This window comes from Chlorocebus sabaeus, chromosome 24, assembly GCF_047675955.1.
Source record: "Chlorocebus sabaeus isolate Y175 chromosome 24, mChlSab1.0.hap1, whole genome shotgun sequence".
Classification (NCBI taxonomy): domain Eukaryota; kingdom Metazoa; phylum Chordata; class Mammalia; order Primates; family Cercopithecidae; genus Chlorocebus; species Chlorocebus sabaeus.
Window position 1 is genome coordinate 33,962,064 of NC_132927.1, and position 14,300 is coordinate 33,976,363.

At 37.1% G+C, this 14,300-nt stretch overlaps 1 long non-coding RNA gene across 1 annotated transcript in view; it reads left to right on the top strand.

Moving 5' to 3' along the window:
- The window catches only part of LOC103229070 (uncharacterized), a 50,305-nt gene that overhangs the window by 14,936 nt on the left and 21,069 nt on the right, over window positions 1-14,300 (top strand). The window lies entirely within an intron of this gene.

Below are 14,300 nucleotides of genomic sequence, written 5' to 3' on the forward strand. Positions count from 1 at the left end.
GTTTGTCAAAGATCAGATGGCTGTAGATGTGTGGTATTATTTCTGAGTACTCTGTTCTTTGCCCACTTTTTAATAGGATTATTTGTCTTCTGTTTCTGTTGACTTGCTTGAGTTCCTTGTATATTCTGGGTATTAGACTCTTGTTGGATGCACATTTTGCAAATATTTCCTCCCGTTCTACAGGTTGTCTGTTCACTCTGTTATTTTTTTGCTGTGCAGAAGCCTTTTAATTTAAGTCCCATTTGTCTACTCTTGTTTTTGTTGCCTATACTTTTGAGGTTTAGTCATGAATTCTTTGCCTAGACCACATTGTTGTTGGTATTTTGATAGGGATAACATTGACTCTGTAAATTGCTTTGGGTGGTATTTGTCATTGTAACAATATTAATTCCTCCAATTCAGGAACATGAAATATCTTTCCATTTTTGTGGGTCCTTTTTAATTTCTTTAATCAGCATTTTATATTTTTTCTTATATTGAGCTTTCATTTCTTTCGTTAAATTAATTCCTAGGTATTTTATATTCTTTGTAGCTATTAAAATAGGCTTATTTTCATGATTTCCTTTTCAGATTGTTTGTTGTTGGTATATACAAATCCTACTGATATTTGTATGTTCATTTTGTATCCTGAAACTTTATTGAAGTTTTTTTGTAGCACAGACAACAAAAACAAACGTTTTTTGACAGAATTTTTAGGTTTTTCTAAGTATAAGATCATGTCTACAAACAAGGCTAATTTGACATCTTCCTCTCTAGTTTGGATGCCCCTTATTTCTTTCTTTTGCCTAATCACTCTGGCCAGGACTTCCAGTATTAGGTTGAATAAAAGTGGTGAAAGTAGGCATCCTTGCCTTGTTTTAGTCCTTAGAGGAATGGCTTTAAATTTTTCCCTGTTCAGTATAATATTAGCTGTGAGTTTGTTGTATATGGCTCTCATTATTTTGAGGTGTATTCATGCAATGCCCAATTTGTTGAGGGCTTTTATAATAAAAGGATGTTGAATTTTGTAGAATGCTTTCTGGCATCTATTTAAAGGACCATATAGTTTTTGTTCTTGGTTCTGTTATTGTGATGTATCACATTTATTGATTTGCATATGTTAAACTACCCTTGCATCCCTGGGATGAATCCCACTTAATCGTTGTGAATGATCTTTTTAGTGTTGTTGAATTTGATTTGCTAGTATTTTGTTGATAATTTTTGCATCTATGTTCATCAGGGATATTGGTAGATAGTGTTCTTTTTTTGTTGTGCTCTTGTCTGGGTTTGACATCAGGGTAACGCTGGCCCCATGGAATGAGTTTAGAAATATTCACTTTGCTTCAATTTTCTTTGAAGAGTTTGAGTAGAATTGGTATTAGTTATTTAAATGTTTGGTAGAATTCAGCAGTGAGGCCATTACATTGTGGGCTTTTCATAAATAGAAGACTCTTTTTTTACAGGTTCAATCTCATAACTCACTATTGATTTGTTGAAGTTTTCTATTTCTTCATAAACCATGAATCTTGGTAGGTTTTATGTGTCCAAGAATTCACCCACTTCTTCTAGGTTTTCTAATTTTGTTAGTGTATAGTTGTTTATAATAATCTGTAATGATTCTTTGTATGTCTGTGGTCTCAATTGTTGTTTTCTTTTTTTAAGTCTGATTTTATTTACTTAGGTCTTTTTTTTTTCTTGGTTAGTCTAGCTAAGGATTTGTAAATTTTGTTTTTCTTGCCAGAAAAATAACTTTTTGTTTTGTTGATCTTCTGTATTCTTTTTAGCCTCAATTTCATTTTTTTTCCTGCTCTGATCTTTATGATTTCTTTCCTTCTACTAATTTTGGATTTAGTTTGTTATTGGTTTTCTAGCTCCTTGAAGGGGCATCATTAGGTTGTTTATTTGAAATCTTTCTACTTTTTTGATACAGGCATTTATTCCTATATATTTTTCTCTTAGTACTGCTTTTGCTGTATACCATAGATTTGGGTATGTTGTATTTCCATTTTTATTTGTTTTAAGAAATTTAAAAATTTCCTTTGTAATTTCTTCATTGATTCCTTCAGAGCATGTTGTTTAATTTCCATGTGTTTATGTAGTTTCTGAGGTTTCTTTTGTATTGATTTCTAGTTTTATTTCATTGTGGTTACAAAAGATACTTGATATGATTTCTACTGTTTTGAATTTGTTGAGGCTTGTTTTGTGGCCTAAGATATGGCCTAGTTTGGAGAATGTTTTATATGCCAAGGAATAGAATGTGTATTCTGCTGCAGTGGGTGAAATGCTATAAATGTCAGTTAGGACTATTTGGTCTAGTATGTAGTTTAACTTTGATGGTTCTTTATGATATTTTTGTATGGATAACCTGTCCATTACTGAGAGAAGGGTGTTGAAGTCTCCTACTATTATCATATTGCAGTCTATTTCTCCCTTAGGTCTATTAATTTTTGCTTATATACTTCAGTGCTCAAATGTTGGGCACATAGATATTTATAATTGTTATATCCTCTTGCTGAATTGACCCCTTTATTATTATATAGTGACCTTCATTGTCTTTTTGTGGTCTCTGACTTGTAGTTTATTTTTATATTATATGAACTCCTGCTCTTTATGGTTTCTACATACATGGAATATCTTTTTCTCTCCCTTCACTTTCAGTCTATGTGTGTCTTTATAGGTGAAGTGGGTTTCTTGTAGGCAGCATATAGTTAGGTCTTGTTTCTTCATCCATTCAGCCACTCAATGTCTTTTAATTAGAGAATTGAGTCCATTTGCATTTATTGTTATTGATAAGTAAAGACTGACTACTGCCATTTTGTTGCTTGTTTTATAATTGTTTTTATCACTTATTTCTTCCATTCTTACTCTCTTCTTTTATGGTTAAGTGATTTTCTCTGGAAATTTTGTTTTATTGCTTTTTATGGAGTCTAATGTAGGTTTTTGCATTGTGGTTACCATGAGAATTACAAAATCATCTTATAGATATAGCAAGTTATTTTAAAGAGATGACAACCTAACTTAGATCATAAATTAAAAAAAAAAAATCAAAGAAAAAAATTTTAAAAAACCATCTACACCAGAGGTGTCCAATCTTTTGGCTTCCCTGGGGAAGAATTATCTTGAGCTACACATAAAATACACTAACACCGATAGTTGATGATCTAAAAAAAAAAAAAAAAGTCACAAAAAAATCCCATAATGTTTTAAGAAAGTTTACAAATTTGTGTTGGGCTGCATTCAAAGCTGTCCTGAGCTGCATGAAGCCTATGGGCCACAGGTTGTATAAGCTTGATCTACACCTTAACTCCATCCCCCTGCATTTTGAATTTTTGTTGTTTTAATGTACATATTTTTATATTGCCTATATCTTAACAGGTTGATGTAGCTTTTATTGTTTTTTGATAGAATTACCTTTTAGGTTTTATACTAGAGTTATGAATGGATTGCATACCACCATTAAAGTATTAGAGCACTCTGAGTTTTTCCATGTACTTATTTTTACCAGTGGGTTTTATACCTTAAACATTTTTTTTGCATGTTAATGTTTTTTGTTTTTAGGTTGAAGTGCTTCCTTTGGTATGTCTAACAAGACAGGTCTGCTTCTGGTGAATTCTCTCAGCTTTTATTTGTCTAGGAAAGACTTTATCTCTTCTTCATATTTGAAGGATAGCTTTGCTGCATGCAGCATTCTTAGATGGTAAGGTTCTTTTCTTGAGCACTTTGAAAATGTCATCCCACTCACTTTTTAGTGTGGTTTCTGTTGAGAAGTCTGGTGCCAGATGAATTGGAAGTGCTTCATTGTTATTTGCTTTCTTTTGTTTGCTGCTTTTAGGATGCTCTCTTCATCCTTGACTTTTTAGGGTTTGCTTATTATATTCCTTGGGGTAGTCTTTTTTTTTTTTTTTGAGATGGAGTTTGTTTTTTTTTTCCCCAGACTAGAGTGCAATGGCATGATCTTTGGCTCACTGCAACCTCTGCCTCCTGGGTTCAAGTGACTCTCCTGTCTTGGCCTCCCAAGTAGCTGGGACTACAAGTGCATGCCACCACAGCTGGCTAATTTTTGTATTTTTAGTAGAGACAAAGTTTCACCATGTTGGCAAGGCTGGTCTTGAACTCCTGACCTCAGGTGATCTGCCTGCCTTGGCCTTCCAAAGAGCTGGGATTACAGGTGTGAGTCACTGTGCCCAACTGGGGTAGTCTTATTTGGGTCAAATCTGTTTGGTTTTCTTTCTGATCTTCCTATACCTGGATATTAATATCTCTTCCAAATTTTGGAAAGTTTTGAATAAGCTTTCTACCCCTTGTTCTTTCTCTCTTTTGAACATTAATACTTCTTAGATCTAGTCTTTTAAGGTAATTTTCTATATCTTGTAGGTGTTCATTTATTTTTATTCTGTCTTTTCTTTTCTCCTCTGTGTGTTTTCAAATAGCCTGTCTTCAAGCTCACCAATTCTTTCCTCTACTTGATCTATTCTTCTGTTGAAACCCTCTAATGAATTTTTCAGTTTAGTAAGTATATTTCTCAGTTCCAAGATTTCTGTTTGATTTTTTAAATTACTTTAATCTCTTTGTTAAATTTCTCTAATAAATTTCTGGATTGCTTTCCTGCATTATCTTGAAGATCACTGAGTTTTGTTAAATGTTCTATTTTCATTCTTGGTCAAAGAGCTCATATATCACCATCTTGTTAGGGTCAGTCACTGGTTCCTTGATTTGTCCATTTGGGTAGGTCATGGTTCCCTGTTTGCTGTTGTATGTTGTGGATGCACATCTATGGCTTTGCATTGACAAATTAGTTATTTATTCTAGCCTTCTCTTTCTGACTTGTTTTGTTTTTTACTGGACATGTTTGCCTAGAGATTCTTTGTTATTTATCTGTTAAGTCTGTTAAATTTCTTTCTTTTCTTTTCTTTTTTTTTTTGTTTTTTTGTTTTTTGTTTTTCCAGGCTGATGCCTCTTTTTTGGTACTAGATGACATTTTAAGCACAGGTTTGATTGGCTTTAGTAACTGGAACACTGACTATCTCAAACTGGGGAGGTCCCAAGGGAGATAACCCAGCAGTGTGGGAAGGCTGACTAGGGATTTGTGCCTTGGAGACCTGTGGCGTGAACCTCCTATAGCATGGAGCTGCTGAACAGCCACTCTAATTTGGTGTATCCTTTGGCTGATTACAGAGCAAAGTTTCCAGGGCTGGAAATTAGGGTAGTGTCACTTCTCCTTTCTCTTTCTGGCTGTCCTCGGGGATATTTCTCCCTTCTGGAACTCATGGAACTTCCTGTAGGTTGAGGAAGGATGAGGTCTCCTGCCAGGAAATCCAAGATGGTGGAGGAGTTGGTTGTCAACTTCAGTCTCAATTTTTCCAGTGTAGAAACCATGAGTTTGAGGAAAATTTTCCATGTGCTTGCTACAAGGCAGATTGCAGTGTCAGGCATTGTGGCCATGGAAGTCCAATTCTCTTACCATTCATTTTTTTTTCCCCCCACTTCTCTGTGGCCCCAGAAACTGTCTCATCCTCATATTTGAGTTCTGGGATATTGCTGGTGCTGATCTCAGTGCTTTTGGCTTTCTGTGGGTGGGGAAAGTAAAACTAGCTTGCTTCTTGGCTGCCATTTTGGAACCAGAAGTCTCTCATAAGATTTTGACTAATTAGGCCAGGTATGGTGGCTCACACCTATAATCCCAGCACTTTAGGTGGCTGAGGCAGGCGGATCACTTGAGGTGAGTTCAAGATCAACCTGGTGAACATTGTGAAATCTTGTCTTTACTAAAAATACAAAAATTAGCCTAGCGTGGTGGTGGCCACCTGTAATCCCAGCTACCTGGGAGGTTGAGGCAGGAGAATGCTTGAACCTGGGAGGCGGAGGTTGCAGTGAGCTGAGATCATGCCACTGCACCCCAACCTGGTTGAAACAGTGAGACTCCATCTCAAAAAAAAAAAAAAAAAAAAGAGTTTGACTGTCAGTAGATACCTGAAATTATATTACGACTATTTGACAAAGTAACTAAATGACTATGATATATTCTACAATTAGAACATAAGCTGTCTTTTTAGTGGATCAGGAATAGATTGTTTTCATTAAATAAAAATTCTAGTTAACATTTGGCTCTTGTTTGGAAGAGCAGGATTGCAAGTTTTCTAAGAATCATACTCAATTCAAATATACCAATTCCAAAACCATATTGAACAATAGTTTTCCTCGACTCAGAAGAAATTTTAGAACGTGTAGGCTCATAGCTTCACCATTATAAATGTGGACTTTTATATTGCTGGAGACATAAAGAAAGGGGATAAAAATGAAAAGGAGATACAGATATGTCAGAGAAGCCCTTGGAAAACTGAGAGTTAAGCGATAAAAATCAACACAGTTAGTAAGATTAGGTAATAAAAATGGCTTCTAGGCCAGGAGTAGAAAGAGCCTCAAAGTTCAGCTTAAATATAATCAATTATGTTAACATTTCTAGGAGAAGAAATCTATCAATTGGAAGAGAGTGATCAACATGAAACAGAACACACTGCAGTGTCTATTCAGCACTGCTCAGATCATATGTAGAGGTTATTGAAGGGCAAACTTTCAGATGAAAGAGGATTTTTCTGGTGATAGTTGACAGTAATAGAATTATTAAAAATAAAAATATAAGTAAAGTTTAAAAATTACAAGTCATAAAATTACCTCATGCTCTCACTTATATGTGGGATCTAAAAAAGTTGAACTCATAGAAGCAGAGAGTAGACTAATAGTAGTTTCCAGAGGTTGGGCTAGGGGTGGGAGTGGGGATTAGGGAGATGGTCAAAGGATACAAAATTTTGGTCAGGTACAAGGAATAATTCTAAGAGATCTATGGAACAACATGATGACTATAGTTAATAACAATGGATTCTATTCTTGAAAATTTCTGAGAGTAGATTTTAAGTGTTCTTACCAGGTAAGTATGTGAGGTAATACATATGTTAATTACCCTGATTCAGCTATTCCACAGTATATACATATTTCAAAATAACATGTTGTATCCTATATTCATAGATATAGTCCATTTAAGAAATAAATGGAAGTTTAAAAATTACATTATAATTGGATTTTCTAGGAGGCTTTATCAAAGAAAATGAAAACTGGTAATATTTTAATATTAATATGGGTTCATGCAAATAAAAATATAACATGGTGGAAAGTTTAGCTATGTATGCTCAGATATATTACATAGCCAATAAGATAGAGAAGATGGAGAGTACCTTGTTTCTGCATTCTTGGGATTTTAGGAGTGGAAGAGCCAAGGGCACTGAAGGAAGTAATGTAGAGGTCTTAGTTTCAGTGCATCACTTTCAATTTTCTAGGTAAATGTAACACCTATTATATCCAAACAAGAATTATATTTAAGGGAAGTAATCAGTGTATCATGTATACTTGGACTGTTTTGGTCATAACCAGTGTCTAGAAATCAAGTGTTGGCAACTCTATGATGTCTGCTTGTTAATGTCTTTTGCTCAAGGGAAGTTCAAACTAGGATTTGGTAGGATACGTTCTTCTAGTGGGCTTTGTAATTGGCTTGGCATGGGAGCAATTGTACCAGTCATTCTTGATTCTTCTCTTCACTACTGGCTATTGTCCAGCAGAATAAGTCCATCCCCACAAGGGAGTGGAAGTTGAAATGGAAATGAAAAATAGAAATGAAGCATACATCTGATTCTCCTTCTTTAATTTCAGGTTCACCAAGCAACCTTTTCATTAATGTTCAGCTTCCCAGGGAGATTTGGCTCTTAGGGAAAGATTATACTAGTCTTACTAATGTGAGAGTTTTAGTCCACATGACAATTCAATTTATGATTATTGATGAATTCATTTTATATTTGTAGCATAGTGGTCATTAATCTAGTGACTTTCAAATTTTAGCAGGTTTTCAGATCACCTGCATTATCTGAGTATGTGCTTGGTTAATATCAAGCAAGTCTTATTAAAACCAGATTGCTGGACTTTATCCCTAGAAATTCTGCTTCACTAGGTCTGGGATGAACCTGAAAAATTTGCATTTATATGAAATTCCCAGATGCTGCTGATGCTGCTGATTAAGGAACCACAATTTGAAAATCACTGGGGTAGTTTTTAAAACATTGACAAGACTTAGTTTCTGGCCCCACAGTGGCGGGGACCAGATCCAAAACATTGGTAACTTCTCCTGGGTAGATACCATCTTATGAATATTCCTGATGGCTAGTTAACTAACCTGTCCCTGGACACTGTTCTATCTTGGGGAATTTCTTCTAACCATTGATGAGAGTTATTTATATTATCAATCAGCCAAATCTATCCTGTCTTATTAATGTCAGAAACTGTTTAATAAATTCCTGATTTTCACCTTTATTACTTGCTGTTTAATGCCATAAGAGTAGGCAATTCTATTACTTTCTGAAAAATACAATCTAGCTTTTTCCGCAAGTTAATTACAACATCTAAAATTATAAGTGGTCTTTTCCAAAATAATGCCTTTCTTTCCACTTGAATTCTCATCAGTCTTTTGACTTTCCAGCATTCAAAGCAGATGCTATCACTTCTGCATCAATAAGAGCTGGTATCAGATGAAAGTTCCTTGCCCATTTCAACTCACTTATTTTTCCAGCTCTTCACAAAGTTTTCCAATTGGTTGCAATTTTAAAATGCTGTCCTTGTCTCTATTTCTTTGCTCTCCTTGCTGGCAGTTCTTGCTTGCCTGACATAAGCAATACTCAGTATATTTTGTCTTGACTGACAGAATCTGACCGAATAATTGTCTCTTTCCAAAGCTGGTTTGTCCTCCCAAATTTCTTTCACTGTTCTCTATCCCTTTGCTGTGGTCTGAATGTCTGTGTTTTTCCAAAATTTATATGTTAAAATTTTAACCCCCAAGGTGATGGTATTAAGAGGTGGGCCTTCTGAGAGGTGATAAGGTTACGAGAGCCCGCTCTCATGAATGTGATTAGTACTTTTTAAAAAGAGACTTAAAGGAGCTTATTCACCCCTTCTGTCATGTGAGGCCACATCCAGAAGGGGCCTTCTAAGAGCCAGGAAGCAGGTCCTCAACAGACACCAAATCTCCCAGCTCCTTGATCCTGTATTTCCCAGCCTCCAGTACTGTGAGAAGTAAATGTTTGTCTTTTGAAGCCACCCAGTCTAAGCTGTTTTGTTATAGCAGCCTAAATGGACTAAGGACGTCCTCCAAGCAAGTGATTCTTAACCTGTTACAGCGGTGCTGTCCCATATATAATTTGAGCCACAAATGCAAGCCACTTATATATTAATTAAAAATTTTCTAGTAGTTACATTAAAAGCTAAAAAGAAACATGTTAAAATGATTTTATAATACATTTTATTTAACCCAACATATCCAAAACATTCTAATTTCAGTATGTAATAAATATGGAGCTATTAATACAATAGCTTTTTTCATACTAAGCCGTCAAATTTTGGTGTTTGACACAACACATCTTCATTTGTACTGGCCACATTTCAATAGCCACATGTGGCTGGTGGCTTACGTGTAGGATAGTGGGGTTTTAGAGCCTCTGCATTCTCAGACTTTATTCCTCCAGAGTAAAGCGATGAAGTTCACAGTATTTGATAAACTCTGTCAGGGGGTTCTTGGGACAGCCCCTGAAGCCCGTTCTTGGAGCTCTGGTAAAGATTTCTTGCTCTTAAGATCCCTCAGGCTCCAGAAGGATATAATGCTCCTGTCTCCAGCAAACAACAATAAAGTAGCCTTTGCTTTTGTGGAACACATGTGGAACGTCCTGGTCAATGAGAGCATTGAAGCGTGATGCTTCTCCTCCTGCCTCTGGGGTCTCAGTGCTAGCACCCCCACACTGTTACCCCCTACACTCTCCCTGTTCTTACTTCACCTACAATTGCTACAGATGTGGAGGAAAAAAGAAAAAAAAAGAATGAAAATAATTAGGATGAATAGAGACTTCTTGTTCTAGCCTGCCAGATTAACCGGCCTGGCCTGTGCTAGGTGTTCTTTGTATTTGCGACAGGGGTTTATGGATAAGTAAGAAAGAGGATTTGTACTTAAATATCAGAAATATTCTAATGCTTGGCCGGTTATACTCTTCATGCTTTTATCTCTTACATTGTCCTCCAAATCATTTGTCCTCTGGTGAATCTTGACAAAGCGCCTGCACAAAATTAACAGGCATGCAAAGCCTGGATGAGCAAAATTGATTTGCCTATAATCTGTTTGTGAAGAGATCAGGACGTGGTTGAAGTGATTTTAATTTCAGAGCCCAAGTTGCTAGTCTGTCTTTTTGTCAGGCAATTAGTTCCACTGACTGGGCAAGAATGCCATGATGCAGAGTACCCAGGGGAACCAGGCAGATGGAAAAGGCATATCCTTTTTTCATTCCTTGGAGCATTCCTCGTGCCAGGCTTCTTTTGTCTCTCTCGTTTATTTTGGGTAAAATTCCCTGCTTGGCACCAGGCTTTGTGACTTTGCTGGGGCACAGGGCTGTGAAATAAGTTGACCAAAAAGACAGGCCTAAGGGCCAAATCTGTAGGTGAAAGTTCTAGATGAGGACCTCCAGGGAGGTGAGCAGTGGAGGAAATTCTGACAACAGTTACTGCTTCTGGCCTGTCTGGCTGTGCATTCAGATCTCACACATGGTATTTCATTTTATTTTTTCAACAATCCCAAATGACACTAATATCCTCATTTTGCTGCTAATGAAAGTGAGGGGCAGAGAGAGGTTAGTCATTTGCCAAAGTTCCATCTCTAAGAAGTACAGAGTCAAGGTTGAAGCATGGTGCTCTTCGTCCCTGGACTGTGCTGGCCACTCAGGAACCTACAGAAGCCATCGCTTCCTGGACTTGGGAAGGGAAAAGGTGTGGATAAAGAGGCAGGATAACGGTAACCTTAACACGGTACTCCCACCCACTAGCGCAGGGTCTTTGTCTTCCTCCCTTAATTATTCTTCATACCTGACTGAATGTGGCTCATCTAAGGCACAACATAGGCACATAAGAGGCACAACCATATTTACCGGTGACTGACCTACATTATCCTGATTCTCATAATGACCATGAGCAATAACAAGGAAAGGTATTATTATCTTTATTCATGACTACTTTACCTGAATTAAAGGGACTATCTCACATTCCCAAAGCTGATTTAAATAAACTTCTGAGTTGTTTTAATTGTCAGGGTGACAGCTTACCTATAAAGGTTGCAGGCTCTTTGAAGCAGGGATCATTTCTATACACTTTTGTATCCCTCCCCACAGCACAGAGAACATTTCTATGAGCACAGAAAGTTCTATCAGAGAGTGCTACTCTAGAGGCCAGCAAGAGCCAATTGGTAACAGTTTAACACACTACCCTACTTCAAAGTCAGAGGTTTGAAGTTAATAATTTTTGAATGAATAAATGAATGAATGCCATAATGAAAGTGTTGTCTTAATATAGACTGAGCTAATTACCATGATCAGTCATAGGCCGAATTAGTGCTTTCCAGGGTAGCTGACTCCATTTTTCAAAATGAATCATCAAAAAGAACAAAACAACTCTTTTCTTAAAGATGTCAAAGTGCAATTTTAAATGTCATGTTAAGTAATGGCAAGATGCTAGAGTGGGTTAGCAGTGATTACTACGATTTAACAGCCATTTAAAAACAAGGCAAGTGTAATGTTTGCACCAATATGGCATTTAAATAGTCAAAACTAATAGTCAAAACTACTCTACTTTGATAATGAATTAATTCGTAATTACTAATAACATATTTCATTGACTTTATCTCATTTTTCATAAAGCTTAAACTATACCATTGTTATTATTTTAGTTAATATCATGTTATCTATCTATGCCAGGAGACTGACATTGCCTTTTAAAAAAATGACAGAGAAATCAAAGGCCTGACACATTAAGGTTTTCATTTACCATGATGCCCAGACAGTGATATTCTGTGATATTCTGAGTTGTCTTACCTTGTGATTGTCTCAGCAACACTTCTAGGGACACTCGAATAAAAACAAATAGCAAAGTAGATGCCACAAAGGCTAGGCTTCTTGTACTAGATTTCCCACAGAGTGCAGAATATCTTAACTTGCTAGATGCTCTACCCAGCCTCTTAGGGAAGAAGTTTATCAGTTCAGCATATTGGTGTTTTATGGAAACATGAGAAAGGCTGTGATACATCTAGCTCCTTTCAGTCCTTCCTTTAACCAGTCTCATCTATAAGAATGCCTGTCCTTAACTAAGACTGAGCTAATACAGTTTGGGTCAGGGGCCATATCTCCAGTGTAAAGCCACCCGTTCATTCATTTACCATGTGTCTAGAAGTGCTAGGCACTAGGAACACGGTGATGAATGCCACACAGCCCCTGTTCTCAAGCAGCTCATGGTCTACTGGTAACTCAGACCAGTAGATCAGCAACCACCATGGAGGGTGATCAGCACTCAGCGGGAGTAAGCAGAGACTGCCAAAGAAGCCACGTTGTACAGCATGGGGGCTAAGAAAAGACTTCCCAGAAAAATAGCAATAAATAATGTCATGAAGCCTAGATAAAGGCTTTCCAGTGGTGGCAGGGGGAGAGAGAGGGAACAAGAAAGAGAATGTGGCTTGATTCAGCCTGTGGAGAGAAGTATAGTGTCATCGAAGCATAGAGATTTCAGAAGGCCACAAAGGGTAGTATGGTAGAATGAGGCTCTAGAGCTGTGCTGTCCAGTGTAGTAGCCAAGAGCCATATTTGGCTACTTATTTATTTTAGAGATAGGGTCTTGTCCTGTTGCCTGGACAACTTGGCTGGAATTCAGTGCCACAATCATAGCTCACTGCAGTCTTGAGCTCCTGGCCTCAAGTGATCCTCCTGCAATGGCTTCCCAAAGCACTGGAATTACTGGTGTGAGTCTGACTGTACATTTGGCTATTTGAGAGAATGAAAATTAAATGCAAATAGAAATGCAGTTCCTCAATTGTACTAGCCACATTGAATCTGCTCCGTAGCCACTTGTGGCTACTATATTGGACCACACAGATATGAAATATTTCCATAATCACAGAGAGTTCTACTAGACATTGCTGCTCTAGAGCCTGGCAGGGGCCAATGAGGAACTTTGAATGACATACCAAGGTGTTTGGACCTTATCCTGAGGATAATAAGATCACACTGAAGCATTTTATATAAGGGAGAAGAATGATTAAATCTATGTGTTAGAAAAGTCACTCTATAGGTCACATAAGAAATTACAGAGAGGCAAGTCTAGGAATTAGAGATATCAGTGAAGAAAGTATTGGATTAAGCAGAGCAAGAGATGATGGGGGCCTTGGATGGGTAGAATAGGAGAGAAGTATATGGACTCAATAAATTTTAAGAAATAGAGTCAATAGGACATATTAAACAATATGGAACAATATCTAAACAGATGTGCAGGATGAGAAGGCAGAGGTGAGGTTGATCTCCGGCTTAGGCAGCTAGTGAATAATGGTATCATTAACATAGACAGGGAACAGGCAGAGGAAAGGAACAGGTCTGGGGAGGAGTGATGATAAATTCAATTTTGTTTTTGCTATATTTGAGGTATACAAGGAGGCGTCCAAGTGAGCTGCAGAAGACATCTGAAGAGTCAGAGCTAAAGCTCAAAGGACAAATCTAGGCTGGAGATTAAGATTTTGATGTCATCACCATATGGATGACAGTTGAAGCCATGGGAGTAGAGGAGTTCCCCAAGGGAGAGAGTATGGAATGAGATGCTAAGAAGGTCAAGGTCTAAACTTAGAGAACCCTGATGGTGATAAGATCAGCCTAGGAAAAAAAGCCAAGGTAAGCAACCAGGGAGGTAGAAATAGAACCAAAAGAAAGTAGTGGGATTCAAGCAAAGAGAGAGTATTTAGGAAAAAGGAGTGGTCAAGAGAGAGGTTGATCATCGGGGAAAGCACTTCCAGAGAACTGATGAGGGCAGAAGGTGCATTGCAGTGGGCTGAAAAGTGAATGGGAGTTGAAGAAGTGAAAGCAAATATAAACAACTCTTTCAGGATAGCTCATTCCTGTCCATATCCACTGTGCCATTTTCAAATGTCTACCTCATAGTAAAGATATTTGTGAACTGTCTTATCCTCCAAACCATTCTAAGCTCATCAAAAGTACAGATGGGTATTCTACATTTTTACTTCTCATTGTTTCTACTGTGGGTTTTACATATAGAAAATGCTCTGTTTAAATCTGTAATACATTTCCCCAGCTTTCAAGTATGTATTATTTTCATGTGTTATTCTCTTAGACAACTTTTTTTGATTGAGTAGGAATAAGTTTCAGTTGAGAAAAAAATAAGTCCATAATTTAATTGACTCTTATAGTTTCAGGAAA